At 32.1% G+C, this 15,267-nt stretch overlaps 1 protein-coding gene across 2 annotated transcripts in view; it reads left to right on the forward strand.

The window, feature by feature from the left end:
• Positions 1-11,069: 11,069 nt before the first annotated feature.
• LOC145266475 (neurotrypsin-like) overlaps positions 11,070-15,267 on the forward strand; it is a 219,882-nt gene continuing 215,684 nt past the window's right edge. For both annotated transcript variants that reach the window (XM_080122166.1, XM_080122169.1), the window contains exon 1: positions 11,070-11,175. The gene's annotated coding sequence lies outside the window, so the exon portion shown is untranslated. The remainder of the gene's footprint in view (positions 11,176-15,267) is intronic.

The following is a 15,267-nucleotide window of genomic DNA, read 5'->3' on the forward strand; positions in this document are numbered from 1 at the left end:
TTTACAAACTAAACGTACATTTTACAAACTAAACTACATTTTACAAACTAAACAAGCATTTTACAAACTAAACATACATTTTACAAACTAAACAAACATTTTACAAACTAAACAAACTTTTTACAAACCCAGCCAACATTTTACAAACTAAACATACATTTTACAAACTAAACATACATTTTACAAACTAAGAATAAATTTTACAAACTAAACAAACTTTTAACAAACTAAACATACATTTTACAAACTAAACAACATTTTACAAACTAAACAAACATTTTACAAACTAAACATACATTCTCCAAACTAAAGAAAAATTTTACAAACTAAACAAAAACTTTACAAAGCAAGAAAACATTTTTAAACTAAACAAACCATTTACAAACTAATCATAAATTTTACAAACTAAACATACATTTTACAAACTAAACATACATTTTACGAACTAAACATACATTTTACAAACTAAGCAAACATTTTACACGCTAAACATACATTTTACAAACTAAACATACATTGTACAAACTAAACATACATTTTACAAACCAAGCAAACATTTTCACACTAAACATACATTTTACAAACTAAACATACATTTTACAAACCAAGCAAACATTTTACAAACTTAACATACATTTTACAAACCAAGCAAACATTTTACAAACTAAACATACATTTTACAAACTTAACATACATTTTACAAACTAAACATACATTTTACAAACTAAACATACATTTTACAAACTTAACATACATTTTACAAACTAAACAAACATTTTACAAACTAAACAAACATTTTACAAACTAAACATACATTTTACACACTAAACAAACATTTTACAAACTAAACATACATTTTACAAACTAAACATACATTTTTCAAACTGAACAATCATTTTACAAACCAAGCAAACATTGTTCAAACTAAACATACATTTTACAAACTAAACAAACATTTTACAAACTAAACATACATTGTACAAACTAAACATACATTTTACAAACTAAGCAAACATTTTACAAACTAAACATAAATTTTACAAACTAAACATACATTTTACAAACTAAACATACATTTTACAAACTAAACATACATTTTACAAACTAAACATACATTTTACAAACTAAGCAAGCATTTTACAAACTAAACATACATTTTACAACTAAACATACATTTTACAACTAAACATACATTTTACAAACTAAACATACATTTTACAAACCAAGCAAGTATTTTACAAACTAAACAAACATTTTACAAACTAAACATACAATTTACAAACTAAACATACATTTTACAAACCAAGCAAACATTTTACAAACTAAACATACATTTTACAAACTAAACATACATTTTACAAACCAAGCAAACATTTTACAAACTAAACATACATTTTACAAACGAAACATACATTTTACAAACCAAGCAAACATTTTACAAACAAAACATACATTTTACAAACTAAACATACATTTTAAAACTAAACAAACATTTTACAAACTAAACAAACATCTAACAAACTAAACATACATTTTACACACTAAACAAACATTTTACAAACTAAACATACATTTTACAAACTAAACATACATTTTACAAAGTGAACAAACATTTTACAAACCAAGCAAACATTGTACAAACAAACATACATTTTACAAACTAAACATACATTTTACAAACTAAACATACATTTTACAAACTAAACCTACATTTTACAAACTAAATATACATTTTACAAACTAAACATACATTTTACAAACTAAGCAAACATTTTACAAACCAAGCAAAAATTTTACAAACTAAGCAAACATTTTACAAACTAAACATACATTTTACAAAGTAAACATACATTTTGAAAACTAAACATACATTTTACAAACCAAGCAAACATTTTACGAACTAAACATACATTTTACAAACTAAACATACATTTTAAAAATCAAGCAAGCATTTTACAAACTAAGCAAACATTTTACAAACTAAAGATTTATTTTACAAACTAAACAAACATTTTACAAACTAAACATACATTTTACAAACTAAACATACATTTTACAAACTAAACAATCATTTAACAAACTAAGCAAACATATTACAAACTAAATATACATTTTACAAACTAAACATACATTTTACAAACTAAACGTACATTTTACAAACTAAACTACATTTTACAAACTTAACATACATTTTACAAACTAAACAAACATTTTACAAACTAAACATACATTTTACAAACTAAACAAACATTTTACAAACTAAACAAACATTTTACAAACCCAGCAAACATTTTACAAACTAAACATACATTTTACAAACTAAACATACATTTTACAAACTAAGGATAAATTTTACAAACTAAGCAAACCTTTAACAAACTAAACATACATTTTACAAACTAAACAAACATTTTACAAACTAAACAACATTTTACAAACTAAACATACATTTTACAAACTAAACAAACATTTTACAAACTAAACATACATTTTACAAACTAAACAAACATTTTACAAACTAAACAAACATTTTACAAACCAAGAAAACAGTTTACAAACTAAACAAACCATTTACAAACTAATCATACATTTTACAAACTAAAGATACATTTTACAAACTAAACATACATTTTACAAACTAAGCAAACATTTTACACGCTAAACATACATTTTACAAACTAAACATACATTTTACAAACCAATCAAACATTTTTCACACTAAACATACATTTTACAAACTAAACATACATTTTACAAACCAAGCAAACATTTTACAAACCAAACATACATTTTACAAACCAAGCAATCATTTTACAAACTAAACATACATTTTACGAACTAAACATACATTTTACAAACTAAACATACATTTTACAAACTAAACATACATTTTACAAACTAAACATACATTTTACAAACTAAACATACATTTTACAAACTAAACATACATTTTCCAAACTAAGCAAACATTTTACAAACTAAACATACATTTTACAAACTAAACATACATTTTACAAACTAAACATACATGTTACAAACCAAGCAAACATTTTACAAACTAAACATACATTTTACAAACTAAACATATATTTTACAAACTAAACATACATTTTACAAACCAAGCAAACATTTTACAAACTAAACATACATTTTACAAACTAAACATACATTTTACAAACTAAACATACATTTTACAAACCAAGCAAACATTTTACAAACTAAACATACATTTTACAAACTAAACATACATTTTACAAACCAAGCAAACATTTTACAAACTAAACATACATTTTACAAACTAAACATACATTTTACAAACTAAACAAACATTTTACAAACTAAACAAACATTTTACAAACTAAACATACATTTTACACACTAAACAGACATTTTACAAACTAAACATACATTTTACAAACTAAACATACATTGTACAAACTGAACAAACATTTTACAAACCAAGCAAACATTGTACAAACTAAACATACATTTTATAAACTAAACATACATTTTACAAACTAAACATACATTGTACAAACTAAACATACATTTTACAAACTAAGCAAACATTTTACAAACTAAACATACATTTTACAAACTAAACATACATTTTACAAACTAAACATACATTTTACAAACTAAACATACATTTTACAAACCAAGCAAACATTTTACAAACTAAACATACATTTTACAAACTAAACATACATTTTACAAACTAAACAAACATTTTACAAACTAAACAAACATTTTACAAACTAAACATACATTTTACACACTAAACAAACATTTTACAAACTAAACATACATTTTACAAACTAAACATACATTTTACAAACTGAACAAACATTTTACAAACCAAGCAAACATTGTACAAACTAAACATACATTTTATAAACTAAACATACATTTTACAAACTAAACATACATTGTACAAACTAAACATACATTTTACAAACTAAGCAAACATTTTACAAACTAAACATACATTTTACAAACCAAACATACATTTTACAAACCAAGCAAACATTTTTTATTATTACATTTTCAACCCCAACAAGGCATATTGCCACTTTGATGTAGAGGGCTACTATTAGGGACACAGGCTAGTGGGGATACTAGGTGGGGAGTTTGGCTGCAAGATACCGGTTCACGTTATACTTGAACTTCTGCATGTCAGTACAGTTGTGGAAGCAGGAACCCGGAAGGGAATTCCCAAGTCTAGCGGTTCTGGGGAAGAAACTACTTGAGTAAGAGGCTATCTTACATCTAGGGATCTCAACTGTGAAGGGGTTGGATTGTACTACTTGTCGGGTTTGTCGGGGGTATTTACGTAGAGGGAGTACAAGTGCTTGCAGCTCGTCGGAACATACACCGTTAAAATACTTGTAGAACAGGCAGAGGGATGCTACATTCCGTCGATGGGACAGAGACTGAAATTGGGATGATAGTTCAGGACCTATTAGGTTGGCGACTCTCTTTTGAACCTTGTCTAGGAGTGAGAGACTAGTAGCTGATGCACCGGTCCAAATATGACGACAATACTCCATACATAGGGGAATGGTTGTCTTGTAGAGGTACAGGATACTTTAAGGGGTCTGTAGCTTTCTAGCACGGTAGAGAGAACCTACCTTTTTCGCAGCGGTCCTAGCAATTCTCTTAATGTAATTGTTCCAACTCATGTTTCCTGTGAACGTTAGGCCGAGGAGTTTTGAAGATATGCTTTCAGATAAAGAGTCTTTGGCCATTGCTATTGGTGGTAGCGACGGTTTCTTGTATTATTGAAGGAAACAAGCTTAGTCTTGGCAGGATTGAATGTGACCATCCATTTTTGTCCCCATTCCACTACAGATTGGAGGTCATTCTGTAGTGTTTCTGTCATTTAGATATGTGTTCATTTGTTTTCCTGTCGTGTCTGTTATAGGGTGTGGTGTCATCAGCATGTATACCCATCTCACAGACAATTTTGTCAGGGAGGTAATTTATGAATATTAGGAATAATAGAGGTCCAAGGATAGACCCCTGAGGCACTCCCGCATTTATATCATATTATTTAGATATACGGCCATCGAGGACAACCTGGATTTTTCTCTTATCTAAAAAGGACTTGATTATGTTAAGTATTCTTCCAGTGATACCGTATGATCTGATTTTCCTGAGAAGACCTTCATGCCATACTCTGTCAAAAGCTTTAGATATATCTAGAGCTACCGCTCTACCCTCCCCCTGCTTTGTCAAGTTAATGGTATATACGCTCAGAGATTACAGTTAGAAATGTCTGTTGTGGAACGGGCTTGCCTAAATCGATATTGTTGGTCGGTAAGAAGTTTAGCATCTGTAAGGTGATGGACTAGAGCTTGGTTAATTATGGACTCAAATATTTTGGCAAAAAATGGGAGGAGGCTAATGGGGTGGTAATTTGCTGGGTCAGTTCTTTCGCTAGAATTCTTGAAAATTGGTACCACAGAAGCAGTTTTCCAGCAGGCAGAAAAGCAAGATTTATTAAGGTATTTGTTGTAAAGTTTGAAGAGGATTGGAGCTACTTCGGCAGAGCACTTTTTTAATAGCACATCCGGGATGAGATCAGGTCCACATGCTTTTGCAGTGTCAAGATTATTTATAATGGCATGCACCTGAGAAGGGGTGATTTCCAGATCGTCAAGTGTGGCGTCAGTCCGCAAAGCAAAGTCTGAGATAGGGTGGTTAGCAGGGTCTAGTGTGGAGTTTGAGGCAAACCGAATGGCAAGCATGTTAGGGGAGTGTAGGCTAGTCTCACTTAGTGCTAAGATATCCGGGTGTTTGTTAGGAGAAATGCTTCAATATCATTTAAATTAGTTCTAAGCCCACGGATGTTAATAAATACAAGCCTCAAGGAACAACTAAACGACTTCAAATTTCACTAGAATCGTTCAAATTTAAATAAATTATATTCAATTCTACAAAACAAATTTGAGCACTGTTACAAGCATCAAGACTCGTGTTGACACACAAAAAAACGGATTTTACAAGCAACTGTCACAGGCGGACATATTACAAAATCCCCACTACTTCGAAATTTTCAAATTACAACTGACACACATGAAAGAACTTTCTTTCATTTCGATAAACATTTTTTGGTTTTCTTCTGAAAAGGAATCCAACAAGCTACAATCACAGACAGGATCTAATTCTCACGATTCGAAATTTCCCCCTGGCTTGTCCAATCACAAGCCAGCTTTCAATCACGTGATCGAGTACATAAAAGGCGAAATCACCCCCCCCTCTCTCTCTCTCTCTCTCTCTCTCTCTCTCTCTCTCTCTCTCTCTCTCTTATTCACTGACTTCAGCTGACAGCAGACATTCGCCCCAGGCTGAACGTGAGTACCACAAGCTAACAATGACTCTTTTCAAACTCCCATTTGTTTCCACGTGCGGTATCCAAAGGAACATTTTTTTATCATGCTAAAGAACATACACCGACACACATACACACACCGACACACACACACACCGACACACACACACACTGACACACACACACTGACACACACACACACACACACACCGACACACACACACTGACACACGTACACACCGACACACACACACCGACACACGACAGAACGTGAATACACTGAAGACTTTACCCTTTCTTTCTCCTTTAATTCGCTTCCTTCGTCCCGGCGACTACTAGCTATAAACACGTGTGGATTGAGCTGTTCTCTCCTCAACAAGCCAGCAACAAGAACATTTCAACCTGCTAACACGTTTCTTTCATCTACTAACGCTACTAACGAAGATGACAAATAAAGTTGTTTATTAAATGTTAAAGTGAGACTTCTTTTCGTTGTCTTCAGTTTTAACTAAAAATGATTCGATGTCATCCAAAAGGCAGAATTCCGTGGAATAGTTCAGAAATGGAAAAAAGGGTGAGTTCAATATATAAGAAGAAAGATAAATTGAGCGTAGAATGAGATTTTAAGACACTTCTGTCGATGCCGACTTTTTTAATACGAATAAAGAAACAGAAAAGATGAGCGGTTATTAAGTTATTTTTAGAATAGAAAAGGAAATGTCACAATGACCCAGACAAAAGAACGTTGAAGTGGTGCAAGAATTAAGGCAGAAAAAAGGGGTCAAATGAAACAGACAATTAATGACTTTAAAATCAAATTATCAGCAGGAGTCACAAGATTGAAGCAAATGAATTGTGTGGAATGAGTAGTCATAAATTATAGATTGTTTTACGTTTAATGTGGAAACATCTATATCTAATAGATTGGGAAGGGTAATTAAATTGTGATTAAAAAAATAAAATAAATAAAGATTTAAAGGAGATAAAACAACAATTATGGGGAAGAAATTAGCCGGCATCCACAGCACATAGCAAAGTATAAGTAAAGACACATACAAAAATGTAGATGTATAAAATGTAGATATATTTAATTAATTCGAATACTTATTGAGATGGTTATTATTTATTACTTTTATTTATTGGCAACCAATATTTTCAACTACAATGATGAGGAAAATAGTCCGCAAAAACGTTATACTTTATAAATAATAAGTTTTTAATATTTATAATATATTTAAATTTTGTTATTTTAGATTATCTTTGTAAACTTAATTCTAATTCTTATTTCATTTTCATTAGTATATATATATATATATATATATATATATATATATATATATATATATATATATATATATATATATACTAGCATTTCAGACCGGTGTCTGTTGAACAAAAAAAACACATGTGGTTGTAGAAAGGCAGGCTCGAACCCGGATCGCGAAGGAGGAAGAGAACGCGGTAAAAACCTGACGTCTATGCTGTTACGACCACTGCCAAACCGGAAGCGACATTTTTTTTTAAATTAGGGCTAGACAGAGGATAACTTTAAAAAATATCGGAAAAAAGTGACCCCTCCCCCTGTAGAAAAATGCCTAGTTGAAGGTGAAGATATTAACGTTTTTAGCCAGTTTTTCGATATTTGTCGTATGAAAGGTCGAACCTTAAAACGATACTAATGCTGGTAAAATCCGTCGCCTCTGTCAACATACACCTCCAAACCTTCAACTAGGCACTTTTAGGCAGACATGCAAACATACATACATACATTAATATATTGGTAACTAAAAATTTTCGACCCAAACCGATTAAAAAGCTTGCCCTATCTCCGAATACTCTTTATGTAAAATTTCAATTGTTTAGACCAGAAATTGTCTGAGTAATTTGGAAGAGACGGCAGAGGTCAATTTTTTTTAACTTTGACACTTTTTGTGCCCCTTAACATTTATTGTTTTGGGCTCAAATCAAGTTATTAAGTTAGATCCATGTCAAACGAACCTATATCTAAAATTTCAAGTGCATAGGCCCAAAATTTTCGGAGAGGGTTTGTAGAGTTCTCAAAGGTCAAATCGTTGAACTTTGACCCTTTAATCCCCAAATTTCTGGTCAAAAACCGATCACATCGATTTTCCCAAATCTCAGTACCCTGCATATCAAAGTTCAAGTCTGTTGACTGAAAATTGACAGAGTTATTGCGTAGGGAAATGTACACAGACGCACAGACAGACAGACACACTGACACGTTCACTTTTATAGATATACTAGCATACGTGTCTGGCGTTGCCCAGGTGTTTGGAGGTGTATGCTAAGCAAAAAATAAAAAATAAAAAAATAAATAAATAAAAGCGGTCAATTTTTTTAACTTTGACCCCTATTATGACCCCTTACCATTCATAAATCAAGTTATTAAGTTAGATCCATGTCCAACGAACGCATATCTAAAATTTCAAGTGTGTAGACCCAAAATTGTTGGAGGAGTTTGGTAGAGTTCTCAAAGGTCAAATCGTTGAACTTTGACCCTTTAACGGCCAAAATTCTGACCGAAAACCGATCACATTGATTTTCCCAAATCTCAGCACCCTGTATATAAAAGTTCGTATCTGTAGACTGAGAATTGCGAAAGAAATATGTACACAGACACACAGACACACAGACACGTTCACTTTTATAGATATACTAGCATGGGTACCTGGCGTTGCCCGGGTATTTGGAGGTGAATGTTGAGCAAAAAAAAAAGCGGTCATTTTTTTTTAAACTTTGACCCCTATTATGACCCCTTAATCTTTATAGTTTTGGGCTCAACTCAACTTATTAAGTTAGATCCATGTCAAACGAACTTCTATCTAAAATTTCAAGTGTGTAGACCCAAAATTTTCGGAGAAGGTTGCTAGAGTTCTCAAAAGTTAAATCTTTGAACTTTGACCCTTTAATCCCCAAATTTCTGGTCAAAAACCGATCACATCGATTTTCCCAAATCTCAGTACTCTGTATATCAAAGTTCGGGTCTGTAGACTGAAAATTCACAGAGTTATTGCGTAGGGGAATGTACACAGACACGCAGACAGACACACACAGACACACAGGCACGTTCACTTTTATAGATATAATAGCATTCAAGCCCGGCGTTGCCCGGGTGTTTGGAGGTGTATGCTGAGCAAAAAATAAATAAATAAATAAATGAATAAAAAAAGCGGTCATTTTTTTAAACTTTGACCCCTATTATGACCCCTTACCATTTATAGTTTTGGTCTTAACTCAACTTATTAAGTTAGATCTATGTCCAACGAATCTATATCTAAAATTTCAAGTATGTAGACCCAAAATTGTCGGAGGAGTTTGGTAGAGTTCTCTTGAACTTTGACCCCTTAACAGCCAAATTTCTGGCCGAAAACCGATCACATAGATTTTGCCAAATCAAATTTCGAATCTGTAGACTAAAAATTGTCAGAGTTATTGCGTAGAGAAATGTACACAGACAGACAGACACACACACAGACACGTTCACTTATATATATATATATATATATATATATATATATATATATATATATATATATATATATATATATATATATATATGCGAACGATTGAACTGAAGTTGAACACATATTTTACGAAGGAAAATTGATTCCATCTGGCCACGCTGACGCAAGTAAGAACACGATGCAAGTATTCATATAAGAACAATACATGTATACTCTATTGACAAAGGTGAATCTACACTCAGTTCGTGTCTATCCGTTACACCTCTGGATGGTGTTACCTTTTATAATAATTTATATAAACACTAGATGATGCTTCAAGCAATCTACGTTAACCTCTTATTTATTTATTAACGTATGTGTATGTGTATGTGTGTGTGTGTGTCATTTATTTTTTATTCTTGTTTATGACATTTTTTTATGAATTCAATTATTTATATGAAAGAACATTTTATCTTAATGTTGATAATTCATTCCATCATTAGCCGAAATAAGCTCAGTGGTAAAGCTTGAGGCTTGTGGTCGTGATTTTGAATGTCGCTTTATTCAGCCACACTTTTTGAGTCTTAAACGATGAAACACGTGTCCATGATTAATTTGGTTTAAATTCATATGTCGCTTCCCTTTATATTAGTGAAAGGAGAACTATTCCCAACTAGCATTTAGGTAAAAATGTTCTGTCATATCAATAATTAAATTTATTCAAGAGCATCCTAAACAAATAAATGGCATTTATGGAATGACTAATGAGAATTAGCTCAGTAGTAGAGTTGAAAGTTTCAAACTCTGAGTCCTGGTTTCGAATCTCGATGATGAGTTGTGAATGATGAAAAATGGGTCTCAGTATTTTCTCTACAACAAATATTAATATATTTTTAAATGGGGCAGATGTCTGGATCAATAATAAATATCAGCTTAATTTGAAACTGTGCTTCTTTGCATGTAATGTAGGGTGCATGAAGAAATAGCAGGTGTCTCTGATAACGTTTAAAACGAATGCTACATTGACTTTTATCTATTTTCCTAAGTTAAGTGAACAAAACCATCTTGCATACCTTATCTATAATGGTGAAGGAAATAATATCGTCTATCGCTTGCCCCTCCCCATCTGTCTGTCTGTCTGTCTGTCTGTCTGTCTCTCTCTCTCTCTCTCTATATATATATATATATATATATATATATATATATATCTGATCATGTAATAGGGCAACCAGGTGGGGCAGAAGAGCGAGTCTTCTAGCTTAGCGATTGGATAACTCCTTTGAGTAAATCCGGTTAGACTAAGCATATAAAAACGCATAAGCCTCTTTCTCTCTTCTTCACAAGAAAACAAAACGTTCAAAGCACTGTTGTTCCGAGGTAAGAGGCGTTTTATAAAAATTATCACTAGCTGTTTCTACCCGGTGTTGTTAATTGCAACTTGTTTTTGTTTTATTTTTTAACTGTCGTTTTTTTTTTTTTGTTTTGTTTTTGTTGTTTTGTTTTGCTTTTTTGTTTGTTTTTTTTTTAATGTTTTTTGACCAATAATTTATGTTTTCAAACAAATAGAAATAACCGTATATTAACGAATAAGCCCAACGAGAGGGACGAGAGGATTAAATCGAATTTATTACTTTTCACAAAGTTCCACTTAAAGAATCAAATATTGATTTTGTAATAAGAAAGCTAATGGTAAAAAAATAAAAGAAACTAACTTTACTTTATATAATAGTACAATATGTGCTTCTAATTGAATACAGTGGAACTTTTCTGACTTGGAGATTTTTTTCATACATCACCTCAGCTATGAATATGATTTAGGTACGTGCAAAATGAATGCCGATACTCAAAATGAATAAACATTTTGACCCCCACCTTTATTTAAAAATTCACCAAAAATCAGGAAATTAACCAATTTTAATGAAATTTTCACTATTTATCAAATAATGATCACGGAATATAATGAATTATTATTTTCATTTAAATCTTAGTGGAAATGTATTATTTTGTATAAACAAAAAATACCTTGTGTGAGCCTTTCCTAGTCTCACACAAAACCACGCGTTCACATCTCCAGCCATATTACTTGTCATATACTTACGCGCACACAAACATACGCGCGCACGTCAACACACGCACATATATTCACGTTCGCGTACATACACTCACATTCACGTGTATACACACACACGCTAACGTACGCACATGTACGCACACATGGACAACGTCACTTCCCTTTCAAAGGAAATCCACACATGCGCAAAAGACCACTGGAAACAATTATAAAAGCAAGAGCAAGAAGCAGCATCTTCCTTTTTCGGACCAGCTCTCGAGCTGAGAGGTTCGGCGAACCAGCCGCCTCCCTTTTGGGAGGCGCGCGCCCGTACTTCACGCCACTCGCTACCACGTGGGGCAAAAAGCTAACAAACAGTGCGTACACTTTATACGCTTTCTCTCTCCATGAATTGGATTGACATTCTCACTCTTTCTCTCTATATATATACAACTTGTCCCTGAGAATATCTTCGCGTAGCTGACTGCTAACATGGCGCGCAGTTTAACTGATGTCAACCCTCTATTTTTGTCTTTGTGTACACGCTGGACTATCATTCCAATTTCCACTACATTACTCACTCTTCCCACGCGCGAACAAACGATAGTGATCGTACGTACACCTTACACGTTTTCTATCTCCATGGCCTGGATTGACTTTCTCTCATTCTCTCTCTATACTACAATAGACTTTCCTCCTCATCAGCTAATAGCGAGAGACGCACACCAAACTGGATTGACTTTTTTCTCTTTCTCTTTGTCTCTCTCTCTCTTTCTCTCTCTCTCTCTCTCTCTATACTACAATAGGCTTTCCTTCTCACCAGTAAACACCAAGAGACGCACGCCAAACTAAACACGTGTAGTATCCTTTTCTTTCACTTGTTCCTTCACAAAATAAATTCTAGTTCGTTTAAATCAAGTAAACGCGTTGTTTGTTCCTTCCTCAAAGCAATTCATTTTCCTTTCCCAATTCAAATCATTTCTCCTATCTTGTACGACTGGGGGATATGTATAATATATCCACCAGTCCACTACAACCTTTACTAAAGTTATGGTTTTCAGTAGTAAAAAAAAATGAATGAATTTATTTTCGCTTTTTTATGAAAATAAAGTATCGTAAAATATAAAAAGTAAAAAATATTATTTAATTTTACAGGAACATTACGAAAAACGCCCCTAAAGTCTGTATTAATGAATTCGATATAACTCGAAGAAAACCAAATTTCTCGAACTACCGATATTATCATTGAATTAAGCATTGTTTATTGAATATTTTCAGACAAAAAAATTATAATAGTAAAAAATATTTCTACTGTTTCTTTTAACTATAGGTTTATATGTAAGATTTTAATATTTTCCTTGCTTGAATGAATGTGAAACTTTTGGCGTAACATAATTTTTCTAATAATATTAGCCAATAATTTTTAAAAAATAACTAAAAATAGGAACATAAAAAAATAATTCAATTAAAAAATGGTAAAAATGATACAAACGTGCAGGATATAAATTTACGGATGCACGACCTATGAATAAAAAAAGAAACCCAGTGCCTTCTCCCTCCTTTTAATTAAGAACAACAGAATCACTCGGTTTTTAGGCTAATTAAGCTATTTCTTTCCTTTTTTTTTCTTTTTTTTTTTACAAACAAGGTGTTTTTCATTTAATTAAAAATCTTAGGACTTTACTAATTATCTTTGAAATAGAGCCAGAAAACTGATATTTATCTTTTAAAGGATTTTTACCATGAATTTATTTAACTTCAAAATTTAGCTGAATTGGTTCGCTCGCCGTGAAAACATTTTTCATAACATTTTTTCACGTGTCCAAATACTTTTTTTCCTTTTGGAAATGAATTTTAGTCTTTAATCCTTCAAATACAACCCAAAAGTGGTCAGAAACCTACAAAAAATTATGATAAATCGGTTTCAAAACAAAACTATCTATTTTCATCCATTTTTTGCCCGTACCTAATATTATTGTAGTTTGTCTTCAATTTTATTCCCGATAACGCTTTTCCGATGTTTTTGCATGTGCATTAAGTAATTCCTACTACCTTAAATAGAAAAGAATCAGTAGCATTCGCGCGTCAAAAACTATGGCACATATATTTCGAATATACTGTCGGAAATTCAGTTGAGTTTGAATTTGTATATATAATATAATAAAGTTTAGGTACCAAGCCGTTACCTCAGGGCCACCAAACAAATACGTTAGTCAATACACACACGCGCGCGCGCGCATATATATATATATATATATATATATATATATATATATATATATATATATATATATAAATATGCTATATATATATAGCATTTGAACACGGCGTTGTATGTTGAGCAAAAAAAAAAAAAAAAGGTCAATTTTTTTAAAATTTGACCCCTATTATGACCCCTTAACATTTATTGTTTTGGGCTAAAATCGAGTTATTTAGTTAAATCAATGCTCAAGGGACCTATATCTAAAATTTCAAGTGTTTAGACTCCAAAGAGTCGGAGGAGTTTGGTAGAGTTCTCAAAGGTCAAATCGTTGAACTTTGACCCCTTAACAGCCAAATTTCTGGTCGAAAACCGATCACCTAGATTTTTCCAAATCTCAGTACCCTATATATCAAATTTCGAATCTGTAGACTGAAAATTGACAGAGTTATTGCGAAAGAAAATGTACACAGACAGACAGACAGACACACACACACAGACACATTCACTTTTATAGATACATTAGCATTTCAGCTCGGCTTTTCCCGGGTGTTTGGATGTGCATGTTGAGCAAAAAAAAAGTGACAGTAAGAAGGTAGGCTCGAACCTGTACCGCAAAGGAGGAAAAGAACGGGTAAAAACTAACGTTTATGCTGTTACGATCACCGCCAACCCGGAAGAGAAATTATTTAAAATTATGCCTGGACAATCTAAAGGAGAGGAAAAATTAAAAAAATATCGGCGAAAAAAGTGCCCCCCCCCCGTAGAAAAGTGCCTAGTTGAAGGGGAAAATATTAATGTTTTTAGCCAATTTTTCGATATTTGTCGTATGAAAGGCCGAACTTTAAACGATACTGATCTTGGTAAAATCCGTCGCCTCTATATAAAGTTTAAGGCAGACATGCAAACATACATACATTTATATATTGGTAACTACAAATTTTCAACCCAAACTGATGAAAAAGCTTGCCCTATGTCTAGCTACCCTTTATATAAAATTTCAAATATTTAGACCAGAAATTGTCTGACTAATTTGTAAGAGACCGCAGACGTCAATTTTATTTTTTAATTTTGACCCCTATTATGGCCCCTTAAAATTTATTGTTTTGGGCTCAAATCGACTTATTAAGTTAGATTCATGTCAAACGAACCTATATCTAAAATTTCAAGTGCATAGGCCCAAAATTGTCGGAGGATTTTGGTAGAGTTCTCAATGGTG

This window comes from Euprymna scolopes, chromosome 41, assembly GCF_053919585.1.
Source record: "Euprymna scolopes isolate OS-2025 chromosome 41, ASM5391958v1, whole genome shotgun sequence".
Lineage (NCBI taxonomy): Eukaryota > Metazoa > Mollusca > Cephalopoda > Sepiida > Sepiolidae > Euprymna > Euprymna scolopes.